Source organism: Pseudophryne corroboree, chromosome 10 (genome assembly GCF_028390025.1).
Source record: "Pseudophryne corroboree isolate aPseCor3 chromosome 10, aPseCor3.hap2, whole genome shotgun sequence".
NCBI lineage: Eukaryota > Metazoa > Chordata > Amphibia > Anura > Myobatrachidae > Pseudophryne > Pseudophryne corroboree.
The window spans coordinates 100,455,901-100,483,401 of NC_086453.1; the positions used below are offsets into that span (position 1 = coordinate 100,455,901).

At 44.7% G+C, this 27,501-nt stretch overlaps 1 long non-coding RNA gene across 3 annotated transcripts in view; it reads right to left on the reverse strand.

Moving 5' to 3' along the window:
- LOC134965059 (uncharacterized) overlaps positions 1–27,501 on the reverse strand; it is a 205,069-nt gene that overhangs the window by 8,869 nt on the left and 168,699 nt on the right. For 2 of the 3 annotated variants that reach the window (XR_010188290.1, XR_010188288.1), the window contains one exon: positions 5,262–5,357. This is a non-coding gene — a long non-coding RNA (uncharacterized LOC134965059). Of the gene's footprint in view, positions 1–5,257; positions 5,358–27,501 lie in introns of all 3 variants that reach the window. The other variant, XR_010188289.1, reaches the window with a different exon arrangement.

Below are 27,501 nucleotides of genomic sequence, written 5' to 3' on the forward strand. Positions count from 1 at the left end.
GGGCGTACCTCAAATAGACATGATGGCCTCCCGTCTCAACAAGAAGCTTCGGAGGTACTGTTCCAGGTCGAGAGACCCACAAGCAGTGGCGGTGGATGCCCTGGTAACTCTGTGGGTGTTCAAGTCAGTGTATGTGTTCCCTCCACTTCCACTCATCCCAAGGATTCTCAATCTAATCAAAAGAACAAGAGTTCAGGCGATCCTCAATGCTCCGGACTGGCCAAGAAGGGCTTGGTACGCGGATCTTCTTGAGTTACTGCTGGAAGATCCGAGGACCTTCGCGAGGACCTTCTGCAACAGGGGCCGTTCGCTTATCAAGACTTACCGCGGCTATGTTTGATGGCATGGAGGTTGAACGCCAGATCTTAGCTCGGAAGGGCATTCCGAACAAGGTTATTCCTACCCTGATACAGGCTAGGAAAGGAGTAACAGCTAAACATTACCATCGAATTTGGGAAAAGTACGTGTCTTGGTGTGAATCCAAGAAGTTTCCTATGGTGGAGTTTCAACTAGGGCGGTTTCTCCTCTTTCAGCAAACAGGTGTGGATGTGGGCCTGCGTTTGGGCTCCATAAAAGTCCAGATTTCAGCCTTGTCCATTTTCTTCCAGAGACAATTGGCTATCCTCCCTGAGGTTCAGGCTTTCTTGGAAGGTGTTTTGCACATCCAGCCTCCCTTTGTGCCTCCCACGGTACCATGGGATCTTAATGTGGTGCTGCAGTTCCTGCAGTCGGATTGGTTTGAACCTTTACAGGAGGTTGATGTCAAATTTCTTACTTGGAAGCAGGGCCGGTGCTATAGTGTTTGGCACCCCCTGCAAATAATAAATTTGCGCCCTCCCATCCGTAAAAAAGGTATAGCGCGCACTGCAAAAAGGGGTGTGGTCACACAAGGAAGGGGCGTGACCACAATGGTACCCACAATTCAAATTACGCAACACAGTATTACAATCTTATGCACATTAACCCAAATGTAGTGTCCCTGATTCATATTATGCCACATAATAGTGCCCCTTATTCACATTTAAAATCGATGACAGGGCCAGTTCTAGATCTTGAAGAGCTCAGGTCAACAGTTTCCACTGGCCATGCTCAGAATAGGGACAGTGCGTGCCGAAAGCGCGCGCCAAAAATATAGGGCCACAGAATAGTACCAGTTCACCTAACCCCGCACAGTAGTGTCCATTAGTCACATTACACCGCACAGTAGTGTCCGTTAGTCACGTTACACTGCACAGCAGTATCCGTTAGTCACACTACATCGCAATAGTGTCTGTTAGTCACATTACACCGCACAGTAGTGTCCGTTAGTCACATTACAGCGCACAGTAGTGTCCGTTAGTCACATTACAGCGCACAGTAGTGTCCGTTAGTCACATTACACCGCAGTAGTGTCCGTTAGTCACATTACACCGCACAGTAGTGTCCGTCAGTCACATTACACCACACAGTAGTGTCCGTTAGTCACATTAGACCGCACAGTAGTGTCCGTTAGTCACATTACAGCGCACAGTAGTGACCGTCAGTCACATTACACCGCACAGTAGTGTCCGTTAGTCACATTACACTGCACAGTAGTGTCAATCAGTCACATTACACCGCAGTAGTGTCCGTTAGTCATATTACACCGCACAGTAGTGTCCGTTAGTCACATTACACCGCAGTAGTGTCCATTAGTCACATTACACCACACAGTAGTGTCCGTTAGTCACATTACACCGCACAGTAGTGTCCGTCAGTCACATTACACCACACAGTAGTGTCCGTTAGTCACATTACATCGCACAGTAGTGTCTGTTACTCACATTACACTGCACAGTAGTGTCCGTCAGTCACATTACACTGGACAGTAGTGTCCGTCAGTCACATTACACCACACAGTTGTGTCCGTCAGTCACATTACACCGCACAGTAGTGTCCGTTAGTCACATTACACTGCAGTAGTGTCCGTTAGTCACATTACATCGCACAGTAGTGTCCGTTAGTCATGTTACACCGCACAGCAGTGTCCGTTAGTCACATTACACCGCAGTAGTGTCCGTTAGTCCCATTACACAGCACAGTAGTGTCCATTAGTCATATTACACTGCACAGTAGTGTCCGTCAGTCACATTACACCACACAGTAGTATCCGCTAGTCCCATTACACAGCACAGTAGTGTCTATTAGTCACATTACACTGCACAGTAGTACCCTTACACACCTTACGCCATACAGGAGAGCCGCTATTACACGTTTCACCAGGTACAGCCCATTATACACATTATGCCAGGTACAGCCCATTATATACATTATGAAGGTCATTGAGACCCCGCTGCAATAGCGGCCCTCAGCGCAGTTTGCCAGTGGCAGCAAACTGTGCATGCGCAGTATGCATGAGGCCACACACATTGCGGTCCCTTCCCCAATGAATGCGACCACAATGTGATTGATAGGCGACAGCGTAGGGGAGTTAAGGTGTTGCGAGGGTGACGTCGGTAAAAATGGGGGTAGGCCGGGACACACAGCCGCTCCCATAAAAAATGGCTGCTGGCCAGGCTGCGCTGCCAGGGGTCAACCTTAGATCAGATGCGTCCTCAAACAAATTGCGGATGCATCGGGAGGCGGCGCTACACATGATGGGTGGCCTTGCCTTGTGCTTGGTGGCCCTCAGCATGTGCAGAGATGAACGCAGATCTGGCTGCATATGCAGCCTTCTGCGTTTATCTTTGAATAACCCCCTATGCCAGGTACAGCCTTCATTCCCACCACAGTGCGGCCCCAGTACCTGCAGGAGGTCCCGGCTCTGGCGCTGCTCCTCCTCTCCCTTCTCCACCTCCGGTTTCTTGCAGGCTCCATTACTTCAGAGGCTGTAGGATGTCGGCAGTAATGATGAGGGGAGGGGGGTGAGGGAGCGGGTACTAATTACCTGGGCCTGGGACTTATGGAGTGGCCCAGCACGGACCCTGGTCTGCCACACTCCCACCACCATCCCTCTTTACTGGGCAGCAGCATAAGGCTCTCATCCTGGGAGCACAGTACAAGCTGCTAATGCTGAGCCTCTGCCTGTTCCTGTATAGGTGGGGAGGGGGGCAAAGGGTGATCACAGTGATCATGCTCCCACACCGAATCTACCCTGCCTGAGGGGCTGAGGGCTGGATCATCAGGCGCCATAACGATTTAAAAAAAACCACATTTCCATAAGGGGGTGTGGCCACGCCTCCCGCGATTAGGCCACGCCCCCAATACAGTTCGGAGCGCCGGATGGCGGTGGCGGCGGAGCTGTGTTAGGGGTGAGTCTGCACACTGCCTGCAGTCTCACTGGGGACGAGGAGGGGGAGGGAGCCGTGCTACCCGCTGCCAGCGCCGCTACCTGTCATCCAGACTGACAGGCGTAGTGGCAGGGTAGCAGAACAGGGAGAGCGCCTCTTCACCTCAGCGCCTCCCTGCATTGCATACCATTGCTGAGCGGGTAGCGCCGGCTCTGCCTGGAAGGCGGTCACACTATTGGCATTGGCATCTGCTAGACGTGTGTTGGAATTGGGGGCATTGTCCTGCAAGAGCCCCTACTTGATTTTCCATGAAGATAGAGCTGAGCTCAAGATGCATCAGCAATTTCTTCCGAAGGTTGTGTCGGCTTTTCATATCAACCAACCTATTGTGGTGCCAGTGGCTACTGACTCCTCAATTACTTCAAAATCCTTGGATGTTGTAAGGGCTTTGAAGATTTATGTGAAGAGTACTTCTCGTCACATAAAGTCAGGCGCTCCGTTTGTCCTTTATGATCCCAACAAGAATGGGTGTCCTGCTTCTAAGCAGATGATTTCTCGCTGGATCAGGTTTACTATCCAGCATGCTTATTCTACGGCAGGATTGCCGTGTCCAAAATCTGTTAAGGCCCACTCTACTCATTAAGTCATTGGCACATGCAGGGGGAGTTTCTGGTTGCCCAGAAACACCCTTCTCTTGACAAGTGGCTCACATTACGATGACAATGGTATATACAGTAATACGATTACTAGAGTTGCCGCCACATCATGCAGTAAAAAGAACAGAGCAGAGGTTCTGCAGATGGCCAGTGGTAGCAGCTTCTTCTACCAAGTTTGCTATGTGTGTGGATCTGAGCCCTCAATCAGTGCACTGGACCAGAGAGCAGCGAACAGGAAGAATAGACAGGAGCCTTAACATGAGGCGGGAGAACGTGCGCTTAGAAAGTGTAGTACTGGGGTAATTATGTTTGTGCATTTATTATGGTATGTTTTACCCTTTCCTGACCACTTTGTTTGATACAGCCTATACTAAAGACCATCTATAGTGTTGAATATTAATAGTGTATTCCATACAGTAGACAGTGTATAAAAAAAGTAAAAGAGCAAAATTTACATTAATACTCCAATGTTCGCAAAGTGGGAGATTGTGGACTGCCATTTGGAAACCCCCCTCTAGAAATCCTGCGTTTGCCACTGAAAGTGGGTTCTTCCTGGGTGGCTGCCCGGGGTGTCTCAGCTTTACAACTTTGCCGAGCGGCTTCTTGGTCAGGATCGAACACGTTTGCTAAGTTCTACAAGTTCGATACTTTGGCCTCTGAGGACCTAAAGTTTGGTCAATCGGTTCTGCAGGAGCCTCCGCGCTCTCCCTCCCGTACTGGGAGCTTTGGTACATCCCCATGGTACTAATGTGGACCCCAGCATCCTCTAGGATGTAAGAGAAAATAGGATTTTAATTATCTACTGGTAAATCCTTTTCTCGTAGTCCGTAGAGGATGCTGGGCGCCCGCCCTGCGCTTCGTTTTCCTGCATTTGTTACTTAGTTAAGTACTGCATTGTTACTTGGTAAAGTACTGCTTTGTTACTTGGTTAAGTACTGTTGTCCAGCTGTAGCTGACTTGTTTCAAGCTGGTTAGCTTGGTTTTCTGTTGTTAAGTGTGAGCTGGTGTGAATCTCACCACTATCTGTGTATTTCCTTCTCTGGAAGTATGTCCGTCTCCTCGGACACAGTTTCTAGACTGAGTCTGGTGGGAGGGGCATAGAGGGAGGAGCCAGCCCACACTATTAAATGCTTAAGGTGCCCATGGCTCTCAAGGGTCCCGTCTTTACCCCATGGTACTAATGTGGACCCCAGCATCCTCTATGGACTACGAGAAAAGGATTTACCAGTAGGTAATTAAAATCCTATTATTTCTGTCTCTGTTTTATCACTGTGATCTACTTAATAAAAAGTATTTAAAAAATGTTTTTTTTCTATATACCAGCTGTAGAGTAAAAATAAGATGTTACCAGACCTACTTCTGAAGAGCCCACTTCCTCCTCCTACACTGACTCCTCCTCCTCCTTCTCATGAACCTATGTGCATAGGGCTCTGTGAGGCACACAAACAAAATGCTAAAAAAGAAAAACAAATTATAAAATATTAATTAATTAATTGCTAATTTGTTTTAAAAAAAATTATGACGGGGATAACATTTATCACTGTATAAATTCAAACAAAGAAGTAAACCTCTATTGCGCAGGAGAGGAGCAGCTAAGAAATATTGTCAGGTGCTATCACTACCTGAAAAGAGTATTGACGTATTAAATAAAAAAGGGTAATATCTCTGCGCTCCACAGATGGATATACAATGCAGGGTATAATACAACTTCTATAACGTCTATAAACCATAAAATACTCCCCTATTCAGGCGAGTTCAAATGCTCGTCTTGTATGCAGCCGTAAAGTTTTTCCCCAGGTAGTCGTCACACAGAGGTGGGAATACATGTAAAGAATAAAAAATCGTACATAGTGTAACACCTTTTTGTTAAAAAGATTTGGCTAAACACATAGGCCACTCCATATAACGTATGGTATATATTCTTTATGGGGTGGTGATTTTTGATAGAAGTTTTAGGAGCGTCATCGCATGTGGTTATTCCAAAAGAATGGTTTCTCACTTTTCTTACATGAAAGTAAGAATACAAATATGCATAAAGGTATCTTTTCAAGATCAGGTGCTCACATGAATGCTTACTTCATTTCTCTTAGAAGCCCACACATCAAGGTTTCTTTGAAGCCCACATGTAATCCTTATTCCACAATATTCAATATTCAAAATAGATAAAACTATTTTTTTCCTGCATAAAAAACAGGTATCCGGTTCAATAACAGGGAATCACAGATTTTGTGTGGCTGTTTCTACATACACTGCTGGTGCTGATGTCAAAAGTCCCGGGGGGAAAATAGTCTTACCCAGAGGTGTAAGCAGAAGGTGTTCCCCAATATGACCGTCCCTGGATAGTTCTATAGTGCACCAAACCTGACGTGTTTCGACCAGAAGGTCTTTTTCAAAGGTGGTGCTTCCTTAAAATCCAAAAGTACATTTATACCATCTGAAGTCCCGCCTCTAATCCGATTGGTCAGTGGGATAACTTATTGAGCCTTCCCAGCTGAATGCTGCACACTCCATTGTCACTCCACTGACACCTTGAATTAGGAAGCTACAGCAACACATCACCCCATTCCCTTACCTGTGCTTCTCTGCACTGGGCACAATTTTTATAGCCAATAATAATAAATGCTTCTTTAAGAAATGCCCCTTTAATAACATTTCTTTCAATAAAATTAAACATTATTTTAGTAATGTGATATATTTACATAATATTGCCCTCATAAAAGAATAATGTTATTTGACACCATATTCAAACCATAATGATTACCCTCATTAGAAGTGTATTGTTTTTTACTGTTGTCCTACTGGAATTTGTTTTGTCTTTCTCATCTAGTTTTCTTATGTTCCATTACCACCATAAACTAGTGATGTGCACCGGAAATTTTTCGTTTTTTGTGTTTTGGTTTTGGATTCGGTTCCGGATTCGGTTCCGCGGCCGTATTTTGGATTCGGAGGCGTTTTGGCAAAACCTCCCTGAAATTTTTTTGTCGGATTCGGGTGTGTTTTGGATTCGAGTGTTTTTTTACAAAAAACCCTCAAAAACAGCTTAAATCATAGAATTTGGGGGTCATTTTGATCCCATAGTATTATTAACCTCAAAAACCATAATTTCCATTAATTTCCAGTCTATTCTGAACACCTCACACCTCACAATATTATTTTTAGTCCTAAAATTTGCACCAAGGTCGCTGGATGACTAAGCTAAGCGACCCAAGTGGCCGACACAAACACCTGGCCCATCTAGGAGTGGCACTGCAGTGTCAGACAAGATGGCAGATTTAAAAAATAGTCCCCAAACAGCACATGATGCAATGAAAAAAAAGAGGTGCAATGAGGTAGCTGTGTGGCTAAGCTAAGCGACCCAAGTGCCCGACACAAACACCTGGCCCATCTAGGAGTGGCACTGCAGTGTCAGACAGGATGGCAGATTTAAAAAATAGTCCCCAAACAGCACATGATGCATAGAAAAAAAGAGGTGCACCAAGGTCGCTGGATGGCTAAGCAAAGCGACCCAAGTGGCTGACACAAACACCTGGCCCATCTAGGAGTGGCACTGCAGTGTCAGACAGGATGGCAGATTTAAAAAATAGTCCCCAAACAGCACATGATGCATAGAAAAAAAGAGGTGCACCAAGGTTGCTGGATGGCTAAGCTAAGCGACCCAAGTGGCCGACACAAACACCTGGCCCATCTAGGAGTGGCACTGCAGTGTCAGACAGGATGGCAGATTTAAAAAATAGTCCCCAAACAGCACATGATGCAAAGAAAAAAAGAGGTGCACCAAGGTCGCTGGATGGCTAAGCTAAGTGATCCAAGTGGCCGACACAAACACCTGGCCCATCTAGGAGTGGCACTGCAGTGTCAGACAAGATGGCAGATTTAAAAAATAGTCCCCAAACAGCACATGATGCAAAGAAAAAAAGAGGTGCACCAAGGTCGCTGGATGGCTAAGCAAAGCGACCCAAGTGGCTGACACAAACACCTGGCCCATCTAGGAGTGGCACTGCAGTGTCAGACAGGATGGCAGATTTAAAAAATAGTCCCCAAACAGCACATGATGCATAGAAAAAAAGAGGTGCACCAAGGTTGCTGGATGGCTAAGCTAAGCGACCCAAGTGGCCGACACAAACACCTGGCCCATCTAGGAGTGGCACTGCAGTGTCAGACAGGATGGCAGATTTAAAAAATAATCCCCAAACAGCACATGATGCAAAGAAAAAAAGAGGTGCACCAAGGTCGCTGGATGGCTAAGCTAAGTGATCCAAGTGGCCGACACAAACACCTGGCCCATCTAGGAGTGGCACTGCAGTGTCAGACAAGATGGCAGATTTAAAAAATAGTCCCCAAACAGCACATGATGCAAAGAAAAAAAGAGGTGCACCAAGGTCGTTGGATGGCTAAGCTAAGCGACCCAAGTGGCCGACACAAACACCTGGCCCATCTAGGAGTGGCACTGCAGTGTCAGACAGGATGGCAGATTTAAAAAATAGTCCCCAAACAACACATGCAGCACACATATGGATAGTATACTTGACGACACAGAGGTAGAGCAATGGACTACTGTACCGTACTGCTATATATATACTGGTGGTCAGCAAAATTCTGCACTGTCCTCCTACTATATACTGCGCACAACTAAAATGCAGCACAGGTATGGATGGATAGTATACTTGACGACACAGAGGTAGAGCAGTGGACTACTGTACCGTACTGCTATAAATATACTGATGGTCAGCAAAATTCTGCACTGTCCTCCTACTATATACTGCACACAACTACAATGCAGCACAGATAGGGATAGTATACTCGACGACACAGAGGTAGAGCAGTGGACTACTGTACCGTACTGCTATATATATACTAATGGTCAGCAAAATTCTGCACTGTCCTCCTACTATATACTGCGCACAACTAAAATGCAGCACAGGTATGGATGGATAGTATACTTGACGACACAGAGGTAGAGCAATGGACTACTGTACCGTACTGCTATATATATACACTGGTGGACAGCAAAATTCTGCACTGTCCTCCTACTATATACTGCGCACAACTAAAATGCAGCACAGGTATGGATGGATAGTATACTTGACGACACAGAGGTAGAGCAATGGACTACTGTACTGTACTGCTATATATATACTGGTGGTCAGCAAAATTCTGCACTGTCCTCCTACTATATACTGCGCACAACTAAAATGCAGCACAGGTATGGATGGATAGTATACTTGACGACACAGAGGTAGAGCAGTGGACTACTGTACCGTACTGCTATATATATACTGGTGGCCAGCAAAATTCTGCACTGTCCTCCTACTATATACTGCGCACAACTACAATGCAGCACAGATATGGATAGTATACTTGACGACACAGAGGTAGTGCAGTGGACTACTGTACCGTACTGCTATATATATACTGGTGGTCAGCAAAATTCTGCACTGTCCTCCTACTATATACTGCGCACAACTAAAATGCAGCACAGGTATGGATGGATAGTATACTTGACGACACAGAGGTAGAGCAATGGACTACTGTACCGTACTGCTATATATATAGTGGTGGTCAGCAAAATTCTGCACTGTCCTCCTACTATATACTACAATGCAGCACAGATATGGAGCGTTTTTCAGGCAGAGAACGTAGATATTTTCAGCACCCTGAGCACAGATATTTGCAGCACACTGAGCAAAGATATTTGCAGCACACTGAGCACAGATATTTGCAGCACACTGAACACAGAAACTGAGAGAACGCAGCCACGTCCTCTCGCTATTATCTCCAAAGCACAAGTGAAAATGGCGGCGACGCGCGGCTCCTTATATAGAATACGAATCTCGCGAGAATACAACAGCGGGATGATGACGTTCGGGCGTGCTCTTGTTAACCGAGCAAGGCGGGAAGATCCGAGGCTGCCTCGGAACCGTGTAAAATGGGTGAAGTTCGGGGGGGTTCGGATACCGAGGAACCGAACCCGCTCATCTCTACCATAAACTGATTAAGTACATATTTTTTTTCAAATGAAAACATATATTTTTCTCTCGCATCCATAAGGGATATTGGGGAGACTTAGTACGATGGGGTATAGACGGGGTCCAATGGAGCCGGTGCACTTTAAATTTCTTCACTGGGTGTGCTGGCTATTCCCCTCTATGCACCCTTCCACAGGCAGTTTAGAGGATGCAAATCTCTGAGCTCCAGAGAGTTTTCTTAAGTTTCTTTAAAACTTTTATTATTTTCGGTATGCTGTTTGGGCTACAGCATACCTGCACCATGCCAGTATAAAAAACTTTGCAGCTCCAGCGCCATTGGGTGGTGGTGGGGGGGGGGGGGTGTTGCAACCTCAGAGTGAGACCAGCGGAATTTTGGCGCCTTCCTCTGCTTACTGCAGCAGCAGCAGGCACACACAGCTTTTCCTGACACACAAAATGCTGGAAAACTGGTACAGGGTGTAGCAAAGGGGGAGAGCTGCTATTGTACAAAATCTGTGTCCTATACAGAACTGAAATCATTAGTGTTTCACTGTGATATAATAAGCTGACATCCTCACTGGGGCTGTGTAGCTGTGGTGTGCTGGTCTTCTCTCTCTATATGTCTCCCTCTCACATACAGTAAGGGCAGGCTTGGTAAGTGTTTTACTATCTGTGTGTATGTCATTGTGATTACTGTGAACATGGGTAAACACTTATCATCTGATTCTGTTTCATGTGAACAATGCAGCCAATATTCACAAATCAGTGAGGGGGCTGTGGGAGAGGGTCAAGAGCAGTCCTGGCTAGGGGCCCTTAAGAATATGATGTCTGATATGTCATCACAACTCACTGCTAATGTTCAGAAAACTCAGCTGCTACTACAACAGGCTGTTGCAGACTTAGCTGCTAGGGCAGATGTTACACAGCTCCCCCTCTCTAACTCAGGATCACAAAAGCGTGTTTACCTGCCTTACTATCTGATTCAGATGAGGATATACAGGAAGATAGGGATGACTTGGATCCCGCTAGTGGGGATTTGGCTTCTGCTCCGGGTATTGAACCCCTCATTCTGGTTATACGGGACGTGTTAAAGCTCCCTCTAGAGGACGCTGCATCACAACAATAATTTTTCTTTACACAAAACAAGCCTAATGTCACTTTCCCTGATTCTGCAGAGTTAGATGACCTATTTAAGTTAGCCTGGAAAAATCAAGACAAAAAATACTAAGTGTCAAAAAGATTTTTGCACACTTTCCCATTTGCTCCTGAAGGTAGGAAATTCTGTGAAGAACCCCCGGGAGTTGACGTATCAGTCTCTCGACTGTCTAAAAAGGCGGTTCTGCCTTCCCCCGAGCTCCTTTACCATATATGACCCTGGGGACAGAAAAATAGAGACTACACTAAAGTCTATCTACACAGCAGCAGGTGTATTGCAAAGGCCGGTCATAGCGGGTTGCTGGATGACTCATGCCATTCACACATGGGGTTCTCAAATTCAGGAGGGCCACTTCGGGGATATGCCTCTGGTCACTACGGTGAATCTCCTGAAGCACATTCAGTACACTGCACGCATCCTGTGTGACTCGCTCAAGGAGATGTGCAATATTAATGCTAGGACTTCTGCTATAGCAGTGTTGGCGTGCAGGGCCTTGTGGTTGCATCAGTGGATAGCGGACACAGAATCCAAGCGCAGTGTGGAATCTCTCCCCTTTTCTGGGGAATGGCTCTTTGGGGTTGAGTTGGATACGTAGATTTCCAAAGTCACTGCAGGAAAATCCACATCTCTACCCTCTGTGGCCCCGCCGGTTAGGCGTTACCACCCGGGGCCGTCTGTTTAGTCCTTTAGGTCTAACAGATTTTGATTTAGTGGTGCCTCCAAAGCAGCTAGAGACACCAGAGGTAAGAGAAGAAGACCTGCAAACCCTGGTTCTCAGGAACAAAGCACCAGTTCTGCTTCCACTAAGTCCTCAGCATGACAGTGCCCACCCACCCCGAGGGAATCTCGAGGTGGGAGCTTGACTGCATCACTTCAGCCGTGTCTGGGAGGGTTCCTGCCAGGATACCTAGGTCAGGGATCTCATTTCTCAGGGCTACAAGCTGGAGTTCGACAGTGCTCCTCCCCATCGATTTTTCAAATCAAGCTTACCAGCTTTGGAGGATACTCAAGTTACGTTGCAACAGGCCATCCAAAAGTTGGTCCAGTCCAACCTCATTGTTCCAGTACCAATACCACAATGAGGAAAGGGTTATTACTCCAACCTTTTTTTGGTACCGAAGCCGGACGGTTCGGTAAGACCCATTTTGAATCTAAAGTCCTTGAACCCTTACCTAAAGGTTTTCAAGTTTAAAATGGAATCCTTGAGAGCAGTGATTGCAGGCCTGGAAGAACAGGAATTCATGGTTTCCTTGGATATCAAGGACGCCTACCTTCATATTCCAATTTGGCCACCTCATAAGGGTTATCTGAGGTTTGTCTTACTGGACGATCACTACCAGTTCCAGGCTCTGCCCTTTGGCCTATCCACAGCTCCGAGGGTATTCACAAAGGTAATGGCGGAGATGATGTTCCAGCTCTGGGTCCAGGGGGTCAATGTTGTCCCTTACTTGGACGATCTCCTGATAAAAGCAAGATCCAGGAAGCTTTTATTGCTCCATATTGACCGCACTATCCAACTTCTGTCACAACATGGGTTGATTCTTAATTTATAGAAGTCCCACCTGGAGCCAACTCAGTGGCTCTTGTTCCTGGGGATGTTACTGGATACTGTGGCCCAGAAGGTGTTCCTCCCAGAGGACAAAGCGAGAACACTTCAGGAAATGGTCCGCATGGTGCTCTGACCTGCTCGAGTATCCATCCATCTTTACATCAGATTGTTGGGGAAGATGGTTGCCTCATACAAGGAAATCCAACATGGGAGCTTCCATGCCAGAACATTTCAATTGGATCTCCTGAGCAAGTGGTCCAGATCACATCTACAGATGCACCGGATGATATGGCTGTCACCTCAGGTCAGGATTTCCCTCCTGTGGTGGCTGCAGTCCTCCAATCTCCTGGAGGGCCGGAGTTTTGGGATTCAGGATTGGATCCTCCTCACGATGGATGCAAGTCTGAGAGGATGGGGAGCTGTCACCCAAGGGGCTCAGTTCCAGGGCAGGTGGTCAGCCCACGACGCCCTCCTTACGATCAACATTCTGGAACGTCGGGCGATCTACAATGCTCTGCTTCAGGCCTCTCCTCTCCACAAGCATCATGCGATCTAAGTACAGTCGGACAACGCCACAGCAGTGGCGTATATCAATCGGCAAGGACAAAAAGCAGAGTCTGCATGCAAGAGCAATGTCAGCAATCTTCATTCCGGGATTTAACAACTGGGAAGCGGACTTTCTGAGTCGTCATGATCTGCACCTCGGGAAGTGGGGGCTCCACCATCAGGTGTTTCAGCAGATCATCGACTGGTGGGGTTGCCCACAAATAGACATGATGGCTTCTTGACTCAACAAGAAGCTTCACTGGTAATGCTCATGAACCAGGGACCCTCAGGCGAGGGCAGTAGATGCACTGACATTGCCTTGGCCTTATCGGCTGGTCTACCTGTTTCCTCCGATTCCGTTGCTCCCAAGGGTGCTCAAGCAAATCAGTCATCAGGGAGTCCAGGCAATTCTGATTGCACCGAATTGGCCTCGGAGGGTGTGGTATGCAGATCTTCTTGACATGTCCGTCAATGACCCATGGCCTCTACCACTAAGAAGAGAACTTCTTCAGCAAGGGCCGTTTGTCTACCCTGACTTACGGCAACTTCGTTTGACAGCATGGAGGTTGAGCGCAACATTCTAGCTCACAAGGGCCTTTCCAAGAAAGTCATTGCTACCATGATTCATGCACGGAAACCTGTGACGTCAAAACACTATCATATCTGACGAAGATATGTCTCTTGGTGCAAGGAACGCATGTATCTGTCTGCAGAGTTCCACTTGGGACATTTCTTGTGTTTCCTGCAGGCTGGTATGGATAAGGGCTTACGTCTGGGTTCCGTTAAGGTCCATATTTCAGCTCTCTTAATTTTCTTCCAGAAGGAATTGGCAGTGTTGCGAGAATTTCAGACCTTCTTGCAAGGGGTGCTCCACATACAACCTCCTTTTGTGCCACCTACGGCACCCTGGGATTTGAATGTGGGGTTGGAATTTCTACAGTCATCCTGGTTTGAACCTCTGATGATGAGAGAAGACAGGTACCTCACGTGGAAGACAGTGATGTTACTGGCCCTGGATTCTGCTAGACGTGTTTCAGAATTGAGGGCCTTATTGTGTAAAAGTCTGTACTTGGTCTTTTACAAGGACAGAGTGGAGCTCAGGACTAGGCAGCAGTTCCTGCCGAAGGCTGTCTCTGTTTTCCACTTCAATCAGCCTATTGTGGTTCCATCCAGTTCTCGTACTTCTGCTTCTCTGGAGGCATTGGATGCTGTGCGAGCCTTGAAGATCTATGTCAAGAGAACGGCTCAGATCAGAAAGATGGATTCCTTGTTCGTGCTCTATGATGCGCAGAAAAAGGGTTACCCTGCTTCAAAGTGGTCCATTGCGCTTAGGTTTACTATCCAACAGGCCTATGTGTCAGCAGCCTTGCCTGTTCGTAGGTCTCTGAATTCCCACTCTACAAGACCAGTGAGCTCTTCCTGGGCGGCTGCCCATGGAGTCTCAGCATTGCAACTATGCCGAGCTGCTACCTGATCGGGAGAGATCACTTTTGTAAAGTTCTACAAGTTTGATACCCTGGCCAAAGAGGATACCCAGTTTGGGCAGGTGGTGCTGCAGCAGTCTCCGACATTCCCTCCTGTTCTGGAAGCTTTGGGACGTCCCCATCGTACTAAGTCTCCCCAATATCCCTTATGGATGCTAGAGAAAATAGGATTTTAATTACCTACCGGTAAATCCTTTTCTCATAGTCCATAAGGGATATTGGGCGCCCGCGTTGAGTTTCTGCAGGTACTTTTTTATATGGTTATATGTTCAGCTGTTGCTGTTGTTGTTACCAGCCATTGCTGGTTTTTGTATGATAGTGATGTGCTGGTGTTTAAATCTCACCACTCGTTGTTATGTTCCTTCTCTCATATATGTCCTTTCTCCTTCGGGCACTGTTTTACCTATAACTGCCTGTGGGAGGGGGCATAGAGGGGAGGAGCCAGCACAACCAGTGAAGAAATTTAAAGTGCACCGGCTCCTTTGGACCCCGTCTATACTCCATTGTACTAAGTCTCCCCAATATCCCTTATTGACTACGAGAAAAGGATTTACCGGTAGGTAATTAAAATCCTATTTTTAATCCAAACATTAATCTGGTGTGCTGATTAACATAAAATAGTTGTTTTGTGTAAAAATGAGTGATTAGTATTTGCACCAATGGTTGTGTTTTCTCTTTAAGATGATTAACGTTGTCACTGACAAATTTGTATCCAAACATGAGGCATGTGTCATCCCAAGGAGAACTACACTTGACCTGTAGACACACTTCCTGGGCCAGCAATGTTGTTGTAGCTGTTGGCCCCAAAGGCAACAAATTTTTTTGGCAAATGACTGTGACCACATCAACCAACACACTCTATAAGCACAAACCAAAATGTACTACATTACATTTGTCACATAAAAAGACATTAATGGATCCTGAGAAGGCTCACAAAGAAATCTGTGTTAAATGCCCTGATTGTTTGTGCGCAAAAGCCCTGATCATGTGTGCCGTGAACATACTGTATTAACCCACAGCTCCGGGAACTTATCCTGGATTCTACTGCTTAACACACATTTGCGGGTAATTTACCACACAAGGGAAAAGGGTCTGTCATTGAATAGCTCCAGGCGTAAAAGCCCAAGGCTACTACCCTTTTCCAGGTGCTGTAAATTACTGCTGCCAGTTGAGTTTGACCTATAGTAGGTCACAGGCAACATATAACAAGTCAATGTTTCAGCATATGCAATGGTCTTAAAAGGACCCTTTTGGTACCAAAAGGTCAACCTGCTATATGTTGCCTGTGACCTAATGAGGGGTCATTGTGTCCCGTAATTATCACAATCTACATTTTTTTGTTGTCAATTCTGTTTCTTTTAATAAAGAATCAAAATGCATACAAACAGAGCAGACAAATCATTCCATAACACTAGCAATAATAGATCAAAGCCATAAAAAGAAGAGTGAGATCTATAGAGTTGTAGCGATGTATGACATACATGGTATAATGAAAATTAGCCAACAAAAAACAAAAAAAGAAGCTAGTTATAAAAAGAAAGAAGAAAAAGAGGGGGAGAAAGGTCGATGGGGTATTGTGCAAGTAGATCAGGGTAAAGAGGGAATCAGCACCCGAAAAGTGCATGACCAATAGACAAAAACTGAGGGACTTGGGGGGACATGTACTAAGCAGTAATACAAGTGGAGAAGTGAGCCAGTGGAGATGTTGCCCATAGCAACCAATCAGCTGCTCTGTATAATTATATAGTATACAAATTATAAATGTTACGTCAATGCTGATTGGTTGCCATGGGCAACTTCTCCACTAGCTCACTTTTCCACTTTTATCACTGCTTAGTACTGTCAAAGTCAGAAAAATATCACTATGCACACTGCCATATTTGCACCTCATACATGTCCACGCTGCACATGCGAGCGCTCTCCCGTGCGTGCGCATACCCGCTGTTACGTGCACCCGCAGGCGCACTGTATGCGCATTTACGGTAGAGTTTCTGTGTGCCCAGCGTGCGACTCAATCGTTACATAATTCAACCATATAATGTATTTTATAAGTTAATATCCCCCTGAGTCCAACAGGTATCAGTGGGTCTCAAATGGCTCTTTGACCTTAGAGATCCCCCAAACAATAGTTTGCATGTTGTGAGGGCTTCACATGGTGTTATGCATAGGTAAGCACAGGAATAGTAATTGAAGATTAATTGTATTCCAAATCAGTATCTTTCCCGCAGACGGAGTACAATAGCCTTTAATTACACTGAGCTTTGAGACTCAATGAGGAGGGCCAACACCTGTGTTTACCAATGGGTTAGGATTTGTCTCCAGAAGAATGATTGCTGAGATGTCATTGTCTCAACTGAGAGTAGACAGTGAGATAGTATTCGCCAAACAATAGCTTCCCACAAGACAGGAATGTGTTGGTCATCACCCATTGTTTTGCATAACCAAGGCCACTGATGCAGCTGGCTCACATGCTGTGAGGGACACACACACATCTTGTTGTTGACACACCCCCAGAGCTGGAATGAGGGTATGATATACCCACTGGAGATCACAGGGCTCACTCACTCACTCACACAGCTACCTGGCACCCAGCAGCATGGAGGCTACATCCCCAGGACTGACCTACAAACTAAAGGCTAAGTATTGAATTCACATGGCTAGATAAGGAAATCTAGATAGATTGCTTTAAGGTCAATGGTGCTGGATTAAATAGGATATTGTAACTTGGTTGTGTGATTGTTGGGTGTTTGTGTTGACACTCTGTGAAGTCTGTGATGAATTGGAACAGTAGACAATCTGTAGCATAGTATTTGTGGTATTTGTTTGCCTATGGTGATTTAAAATAGATTGTGCTGGTTAGTTATAATATATCTTGTTAATCATAAATACCACCATGCAGTTACGTTTGAACATGTGCTGGTAGCAATGGCAGGCTGAGATGTGTGGTTACATTGTGATCTGGTCTTGTGATGAATATGCTCTGGTTATTGAGATACTGAAGTTGTTTGGAATGTGAAAGTGAATAAGATGGTTCTAGGAAGTTGGATTGAAATTGTGAAAGGTGATTTAGATGGTTTGGAATTGTAAAATCAGAACATATGCATTGTTCTGAGGCTTGGACATTTTGGAATAAAATGGAGTCTTGTGTCTTCTGCTATGTGATTGTGGTGTAGTAGAGAGTGCCATGTGTTTGGACCTGCAAATCTAAAATGGCTGCTGCCGGGTGTTTTCCCCTCCCCCTTTCAACCATGTGTTGCAGTCTTCATGGGAGTTTTCTCAAAATGGAGTCTAGCTTCTGTCCCATGCGGTATTGTAGGGTTGTGTATATAGGGACAGCCAGTATGGGTAAGGTCAAGTATTTTCTCCACAAAGATTCTCAGCATTGAATAACTGCGCAGCGATTGTTCCTCACATGTGTAAGCTTCTCTGCAATCATATTGATCTTCTTGTTATTGTGAGCCATTTCTCTCTCTCTCTCTTCCCCTCTTTCTCTCTTATTTTCCCTTAAATAGTATTGTATTGTATTGTATTTCCTGTGTAGTTATCTGGTTAGGTAGTCTATGTTATATTGTAGTGTATAATTGTATTGTATTATTCTTTTGCAAGCATACCATCCATAATATATGGGTGGTCTTCTGTTTGCCGGCGGTCGGGCTCCCGGCGCTCAGTATACCGGCGCCGGGAGCCCGACAGCCGGCATACCGACAATTATTTTCCCTCGTGGGGGTCCACGACCCCCATAGAGGGAGAATAAAATAGTGTGGCGCGCGTAGCGCGCCACCGTGCCCGTAGCGTGGCGAGCGCAGCGAGCCCGCAAGGGGCTCATTTGCGCTCGCCAAGCTGTCGGTAAGCCGGCGGTCGGGCTCCCGGCGCCGGGATGCTGGTCGCCGGGAGCTCGACCGCCGGCCAGCCGTAGTGAACCCATAATATATATATAAGGCGTTAGACCCTAAGCCCAGGTATCTGTGTATTTCTTATAGTGTTAGGTACTCTCGGAGCGTCGGTGACGCTCAGACAGCTTTGAAGTTAATAAGGTTACACTGTGTTGCATTTACACTCTATCATTACACTAAGGTTTTACTGCATAATACACCGTTTATGGTTTAGATATAAAGGTTTAACATTGTGAGCGTCAGCGCCGCTGGTGATCTCCTCGTGGTCCCGAGCGTCCGCTACGCTATAGCGAATCATTACGTTAGTCGGCAGCCAATAGCGTGCCTGCCTGTAATCTCTTGGCCGTGAGCGAACGTGACGCTTGAGCGTCTCGACTACGGCTAAGCGATTGTTACGCAAAGTGCGTACCCTTACGGTACTCCATACATAAATAGCGTACAGTGTTCTTAGACCTCATAAAGGGTTTTATATACGATAAATATTTAGCTTTATCAATTGGCGGCTCCTCCGGTCTTCACATATCTGCACTAGGTAACTTCAGCAGACATTATCGGTCAGCAAAGAGTGGAAGGTAGTATCCCTCGTTAAACCGTTTGGAGGTCGGGGATACTGCAGTGCTGACCAGATAAGCGCCTGCTTCACTTGGTAAGGAGTGCTGAGGGAATTCGGGAACTGAAAGGTAAGAACAGTACGTTATTGTCTTTGTAAATCTGGTTTTTATTTCTATTTGGTGCCAACTGCACACGCAGATTGGATGGTTTGTCTGTTTAAATAGGTTTAAAATTATTTTTAATCGCTCTGCATAGCGTGATAACTAAAAGGGGCTGGCATGATGATTTTTCTTTGTGACAAAAGGTCTGTCCCCCATTTTGTGTAAACCTCATGGATGGGGGAGGAGCAGCGGCCATTTTGGGAAGGTCAAAAAAAAAATTATATTTTTTTTTGAACGGCTGATTTTCAGTTGACTCAGGAAATAATCAGCCATCCACTGTCAAAAAGAAATCATCATTTAATGAGTTTTTTTTATGCATTTGTTTAGTCCATATCATAGTCAATCATAAGTAGTTCAGATAGAGTTTAATAACAGTTAATAATTAAATATTTGATTTAAGAAATACACAAGTAGTTTTTTTTTTTTTTTTTTGTAACTGTCTCTCTTCAAGAACCTGTTTTAACGCTGCTATTTGTAGGATGGCCATTGAAATGCAAATGACCTGTGGGACTGGTTTGTTGTTGTTGTTTTTTTCTCTCTCCCAGCAGTGAAAGAAATTGCACATTCATATGCAAAGTAGAAGCACTAATAGGGTCTCATATATGTAATATCTATATGCGTGTGCTTACATCAATATATGTTATTAGATTAATTTAGAATTGCATGTTCATTTGTGTAAGTTTCACATCTCACCTTCCTGTTTGCCATTTGCATTGATAACGTGCTAAGAAAGATTTGTTGCTATTAGTAGTTAAAAAGATAAAAAGTAATATTTAAGGGTATAATTGTAAAAAGCCCACACGCAACTCTACCTAAGGTATAAGGAGAGATTGGTGTGGTGCGCGGTAGATGATCGAGGATCATCTACATTGATAAAAGTGTACATTGTGTTACGGTGGATATTTGCTTTGCGTGCACGTGTCTCTAACAAAGGGCTGAGACTCACGTACGCAACTCAAAGGCCGACGCACGCAGCGTATATTACGCAACGGAGCGTCCGGGTACGCCCACGTAACTCAAATCACACGATAGTGTTATTGCAACAGGCGGAAAGGTGGCAACGTGGTAAGTAGCGCAAGTCTATTTTAGTGTCCGAAATTTAGATTAACAGATCCTTCTCCAAATTCACAACACATCTGGTCTAAAGAAAATTTCTGCGCAGAAATAGAAATAGAAACAAAAGTGTACATGTGGTGAGTGAGTGTGTTATATACAATTTTGAGGTTGAACCACAAGAAAAGTATCGAGTTCTCGTGAAGGTACATACATGTAAGTGACGTGCATGGTGGCTAGGGAGGCATCCCTGGTTAAACATAAAATTTGAGCATTAGAGTGTAGCAGACCAGGAGGTCATACTGTAACAGACCAGGAGGTCGCATAACAGACCAGGAGGTCCAGGTACAGCAGACAAGGAAGTCCGCTATAGAGACAAGTAGCACAACACCAAGAAGGGTTGGTGCGGAACCCATATAGGCCATTAAGCTCTGGCTGAAGGAATTCGCAGCCGAAATTTTCGATTCCACTGGTCGCTCCGCACATAAGATTAGTTGCTTATGTGCTGAACGATTGTACCGCACGTAATTGTGTGCATTAGTAAACCTGACCGGTACTATTTGTGTACGAAGGTCATAAACGCTATTTGTACATTTTAACGTGATTTGTGAAATTTTTTTATTTTAAGGGAAGTTCGCTGGTCACTCAGGAACTATCCAACAACCGATACTTGCTGGGGAACGCGCCCCAGTAAATAAAGGTTCACAGGGGCCCTAGGTTGGGTACAACAGCTCTGGATACAGTGATTGTGTTACTGGCCAACGTGGGCGAGAAGTGAGTGGAGTACTCGGTAAACTTCACCGCCAGCCTGCCCCGGACATCTTGGTTTTTGTAAGGGTTCGCTGAAGAAAAGCAACACCTGCAAGTTATGGGGGCCAGTTGTTCAGGTAGGGGGCGATCAACCTCGGTTCGGGTTGATTTAGTAAACCGACCAATCGGGTCGGCAAGGTATGTAATGTGTGAAAAATATGGTTCACACACAGAGGTTTTATGTGATGAATGGGAGAGAATGACGGTACATGACGGGGAGAAATTCCCAAGAGTAGGTAGCTTCAGCCCAGAAGTGTTGCAAAATTTAAGGAGGAGGATATGTCTCATCAAATCAGCAAAGAGACGGAGCAAACATTATGATTGTTTAAACCTGTGGCAACAGGAAAGTGAATTTCAAAGAGAGGTAACTGACATATCTGACTTTCATCTTGGGAGGAGAGACATGGCAATGGAGAGAATTGTGGTTGCGGAGAAAGGCACAAGGTTGTACGATAAAAACGCACTTAGTAACTGTCTTAAGAATGAAAGTGTAAAATGTAACAATGTTTATGAAAATTAAAGTGTAAAAAAATTACAAATGTTAACCTGTGCAAGTCGCACCCCATGTCAAACTTCCCTCAGGAATACGAACAAGAAAGTGAACCCAACACGATGTCGGCACCTCTTCCAGCAGCCATCACACAAGACATCCAGGTGGACGCGACCAAATCGGTAAAGGCAATAATCAAACCCCCTAACGGAGGGTCAGGAGAGGTCGTGTCCACAGGTACGTACAATGTTTTATATCACGCACAAACAAATGTACCCCATATTGTAAGACCAAAACAAGGTGATGTAATTGAGTTTAGTCCTGTCAGGGTGATCACAGTCCCCAATGGGAAGACTGACGATCAGGGAATCATTCCCGTCAAGGACAGTGCAATGCGCCATCCCTGGTCCCGGACAGAATTGAGATCAATCATGTCTGATTTCCCAGATCCTAGGAAAGATCTAAGTGTATGATCAAAGATTCACAGAAGGTATATCAACGCCCTAGACAACGACATAACCATGATATCCAAGGAAGCAGGGAAGCACAGGGAAAGCGGTTGATGGCGATGAGCATCCGAGCGTTTGAGGAGGCATCAAATCAACCAAAACCTCAGGTCATTGACACTTGGAGGAAACCCAGGGTTTGTTATCATTGTAGAAGAGAAGGGCATTATGCCAGTAACTGCAACAGCCCACATAAAGTCAGACCCCCTAGACATGAAAATGAGCAAAAGTTAGGACACACCAAGTTATAAACAGGGATCATATAGGAAGAATTTTGGGCCACACCCATAATATATAGTCAGGAAAGGTGATCATTAGGACTGATGGTAAGCCTGAGGTAACGGTTAATAAATTGGGAGGTCATTCCCTGAAGACACAGGAATGACCGGGTGAAACGTTGTAAATGTATCTGTGAAATGTTTTCTTTTTCTCTCTCCCCACCTCTGACGATTATTGGTAGGATTCAAACATTGCATATATACTTGGTCTTTGCAGAAGTCTACCAAACCCCAGCATGACCTATCCGCACCAATGTATTCTGGCCAGATACAGACAATGGAATATGGAAGTGCTGGAGGGAGGGACTGCGCAAGGAAACCATGGGACATGTAGATATGACAGCCTGATGATCTGACAATGTTTTAGAAAATGTTTATGTTTGAAAAATGTTTCTTTTTTTTCTGTTGTTTATTGATGTGTTATGTTATATATGCATATAAATTGTTCTCTCTCTCTTTTTTTGTTTTTTTTGTTTCCTCTCTCTTCTCACTCATGTTTTCATGTTTAAAAGATGGTATGTCACACATCAGTTAGACAAATGGTAATGCAAGATTTTTGCTCCTTACAGAGAGATCGCTGATTTGGAAGGAATATTGCATCATCGGAATGTTCGTTTGGAAGACTGAGAGACAGCACCTTTGAGATGACAGCAGAACAAGAAGAACAACAAGACTAGAGAACTTAATTATCGTGACAAGTTTCTCTCCCCCTCAAACTGTTTTCCTGTACCCCCATTACAAATTTCTTCTTTTCTCCTCCTGTAAGATGGACTTGCCCCAAGAGACTGTGACCCGGATTTTCCTGTTGACCATGATGTTAACCAGAACAGTCTGTTCCGGCGAGAGTACCAGTGAGGTCGAGAAAGGATCCAGAAAGGTTCCGATGACAGAGACGGAGGTGTAAGTTTCCAATAGCAACACAACCACCAAGCAAAGGCGAGTACCGGAAACAATCTAGCAGCCATGTTATTTGTAAACATTGTGAAGGATTTTTAGTTGAAGAAAACTGTATCTGTAGGCTCTGTGACAACGTAGTGGAGGATGGGTGCATTAAGAAATGCCAATCCAGTTTTAATATCCATATGGACCGGCATCCATTGAGTGACTATCACTCCTTAGTGGGTAGTGTGTTAAATAAAACAGATTGTTGGGTATGCTCTCAAGTACCTCAAGGTCATAGCAAACCAGGGCTAGTACCATTTCCTTTAACGTTAGGGGAGGTACTTGAGTTAAGTGGTGGGAGACTGGTGGACAGGAGGTTTAATATCTCCAGCCCTCCTAGTTTGAAGCTCCACCAATACCATGTGGATAGGTCCCTATTATGTTTTAACATCTCCAATCCCCGAAAGCAGGGAAATTGGGAAGTGTCATGGAGTAACCAAACCATGACCTTTTCGCATAGAGCAGATAGAATGCCCACAGATACAGAGCTTATACGCCACATAGCCAGTAGAGGAAAATCTTTCCGATATAGGTATACCCTAGGAAATAGGATCACGAGAGTTGGAGAGGTATCACTAGGATACAGTGCACAGATCGTACAAACTGATAGGTGTACTAGACAGATGGGAGAATTAGGGTTAGGAGAGTTCACATGGAAAATGTGTAACATGGTAATGACATATTCAGTCCCATATGTTCTCCCCGATGATGCATATTTCACATGCGGGAGAAAGGCGTATGAGCGGCTTGCCCCAAACTCAGAAGGATTGTGTTATATTGGAAAAGTACTACCTGAGGTAATGAGTCTAAGGAGTGGGGAAATTGTAATTCCAATGGATTTGATTTATGACCCAACGGTAGAAACAATGATGTGATGAAAATGCGATTATACGGTCCGTTTCTTTCACCTGTTTTTCCGGTTTCTCCTAGGTAAAAAGACCCACTTTTGACGAGGAGTTTGATGATCCTGTATACAGACAACGGATGGATTAAAGAAGAAGTTTTGACAACCTTATACCCAGAGATTTGATGAACTTTGCCATAGATCCCCAGTTTCCCTAGAAATTTTAAAATTACGCTAGCCCAACATTTTTGTAAATCTATGGACATTGACAAAGCTTTTTGCTCGCACCTAATGGGCAAAAGCACAAAGAAGACTGCATTCAACAGACACCGAACAAGACCTCAATCGACGAATGTTCATTAACCTGACATAGAATACCACTGCATTTACCGTAATTATGTCTTATCTTCATCTCTACAACCCTCAGGTAATTATACACATAGTCGATAGGGAATACAGGCACAGATATCAGCAATCACATATTCCCCCATTCATGTATCATCAACTAAAATGTGCTCCCCCATTTTGTTACAACCACAGCCGAAAAGAGCTCGGTAAAGTTTGACAGCCCATCCACAGACCCGTACCACGGGATAAGAAGGAATTCAAATGTATACTTCGCAATACCTCGAAGCTTGATTTAAAACACGTACGGCACGATGATACATGACCCCCCAAACATGGATTCATACACACATGCTTTTGCTATCTCACTAGGTCATACCCTTTTCACACCTTCTCTTTCTCCTCCCCAACCCAACCATGGAAATGTATTTACACTTGACATATATTTTTCTCCTTTTGAAATGTTTTAGGAAGTGGCAGTTATTGTTGACTGCCAAAGAGTGGACTGTCAAAGTCAGAAAAATATCACTATGCACACTGCCATATTTGCACCTCATACATGTCCACGCTGCGCATGCGAGCGCTCTCCCGTGCGTGCGCATACCCGCTGTTACGTGCACCCGCAGGCGCACTGTATGCGCATTTACGGTAGAGTTTCTGTGTGCCCAGCGTGCGACTCAATCGTTACATAATTCAACCATATAATGTATTTTATAAGTTAATATCCCCCTGAGTCCAACAGGTATCAGTGGGTCTCAAATGGCTCTTTGACCTTAGAGATCCCCCAAACAATAGTTTGCATGTTGTGAGGGCTTCACATGGTGTTATGCATAGGTAAGCACAGGAATAGTAATTGAAGATTAATTGTATTCCAAATCAGTATCTTTCCCGCAGACGGAGTACAATAGCCTTTAATTACACTGAGCTTTGAGACTCAATGAGGAGGGCCAACACCTGTGTTTACCAATGGGTTAGGATTTGTCTCCAGAAGAATGATTGCTGAGATGTCATTGTCTCAACTGAGAGTAGACAGTGAGATAGTATTCGCCAAACAATAGCTTCCCACAAGACAGGAATGTGTTGGTCATCACCCATTGTTTTGCATAACCAAGGCCACTGATGCAGCTGGCTCACATGCTGTGAGGGACACACACACATCTTGTTGTTGACACACCCCCAGAGCTGGAATGAGGGTATGATATACCCACTGGAGATCACAGGGCTCACTCACTCACTCACACAGCTACCTGGCACCCAGCAGCATGGAGGCTGCATCCCCAGGACTGACCTACAAACTAAAGGCTAAGTATTGAATTCACATGGCTAGATAAGGAAATCTAGATAGATTGCTTTAAGGTCAATGGTGCTGGATTAAATAGGATATTGTAACTTGGTTGTGTGATTGTTGGGTGTTTGTGTTGACACTCTGTGAAGTCTGTGATGAATTGGAACAGTAGACAATCTGTAGCATAGTATTTGTGGTATTTGTTTGCCTATGGTGATTTAAAATAGATTGTGCTGGTTAGTTATAATATATCTTGTTAATCATAAATACCACCATGCAGTTACGTTTGAACATGTGCTGGTAGCAATGGCAGGCTGAGATGTGTGGTTACATTGTGATCTGGTCTTGTGATGAATATGCTCTGGTTATTGAGATACTGAAGTTGTTTGGAATGTGAAAGTGAATAAGATGGTTCTAGGAAGTTGGATTGAAATTGTGAAAGGTGATTTAGATGGTTTGGAATTGTAAAATCAGAACATATGCATTGTTCTGAGGCTTGGACATTTTGGAATAAAATGGAGTCTTGTGTCTTCTGCTATGTGATTGTGGTGTAGTAGAGAGTGCCATGTGTTTGGACCTGCAAATCTAAAATGGCTGCTGCCGGGTGTTTTCCCCTCCCCCTTTCAACCATGTGTTGCAGTCTTCATGGGAGTTTTCTCAAAATGGAGTCTAGCTTCTGTCCCATGCGGTATTGTAGGGTTGTGTATATAGGGACAGCCAGTATGGGTAAGGTCAAGTATTTTCTCCACAAAGATTCTCAGCATTGAATAACTGCGCAGCGATTGTTCCTCACATGTGTAAGCTTCTCTGCAATCATATTGATCTTCTTGTTATTGTGAGCCATTTCTCTCTCTCTCTCTCTCTTCCCCTCTTTCTCTCTTATTTTCCCTTAAATAGTATTGTATTGTATTGTATTTCCTGTGTAGTTATCTGGTTAGGTAGTCTATGTTATATTGTAGTGTATAATTGTATTGTATTATTCTTTTGCAAGCATACCATCCATAATATATATATAAGGCGTTAGACCCTAAGCCCAGGTATCTGTGTATTTCTTATAGTGTTAGGTACTCTCGGAGCGTCGGTGACGCTCAGACAGCTTTGAAGTTAATAAGGTTACACTGTGTTGCATTTACACTCTATCATTACACTAAGGTTTTACTGCATAATACACCGTTTATGGTTTAGATATAAAGGTTTAACATTGTGAGCGTCAGCGCGCTGGTGATCTCCTCGTGGTCCCGAGCGTCCGCTACGCTATAGCGAATCATTACGTTAGTCGGCAGCCAATAGCGTGCCTGCCTGTAATCTCTTGGCCGTGAGCGAACGTGACGCTTGAGCGTCTCGACTACGGCTAAGCGATTGTTACGCAAAGTGCGTACCCTTACGGTACTCCATACATAAATAGCGTACAGTGTTCTTAGACCTCATAAAGGGTTTTATATACGATAAATATTTAGCTTTATCAGTACATATCCCCCTAAATTTTAAAGACTTAATGAATCAAGCTAAGTACTGTATCTGGTGGAACCACAGACATAAAGGACTTATACGCGGCTGAGGATATTCTAACTAAGGGAGCTAGGTGCTAGTGAACTCAGAAGAATTGTCTGCAGAGGATAATAGAATATCTTCCACAGACCAAATAAACTATTTTTTTAAACAGTCTTCGCCAGTGGCAGTTTTGGGAGAGTTCCAAAAACAGAAATAACTGAGTGTGCAGCATTGCTAAGATGGCGA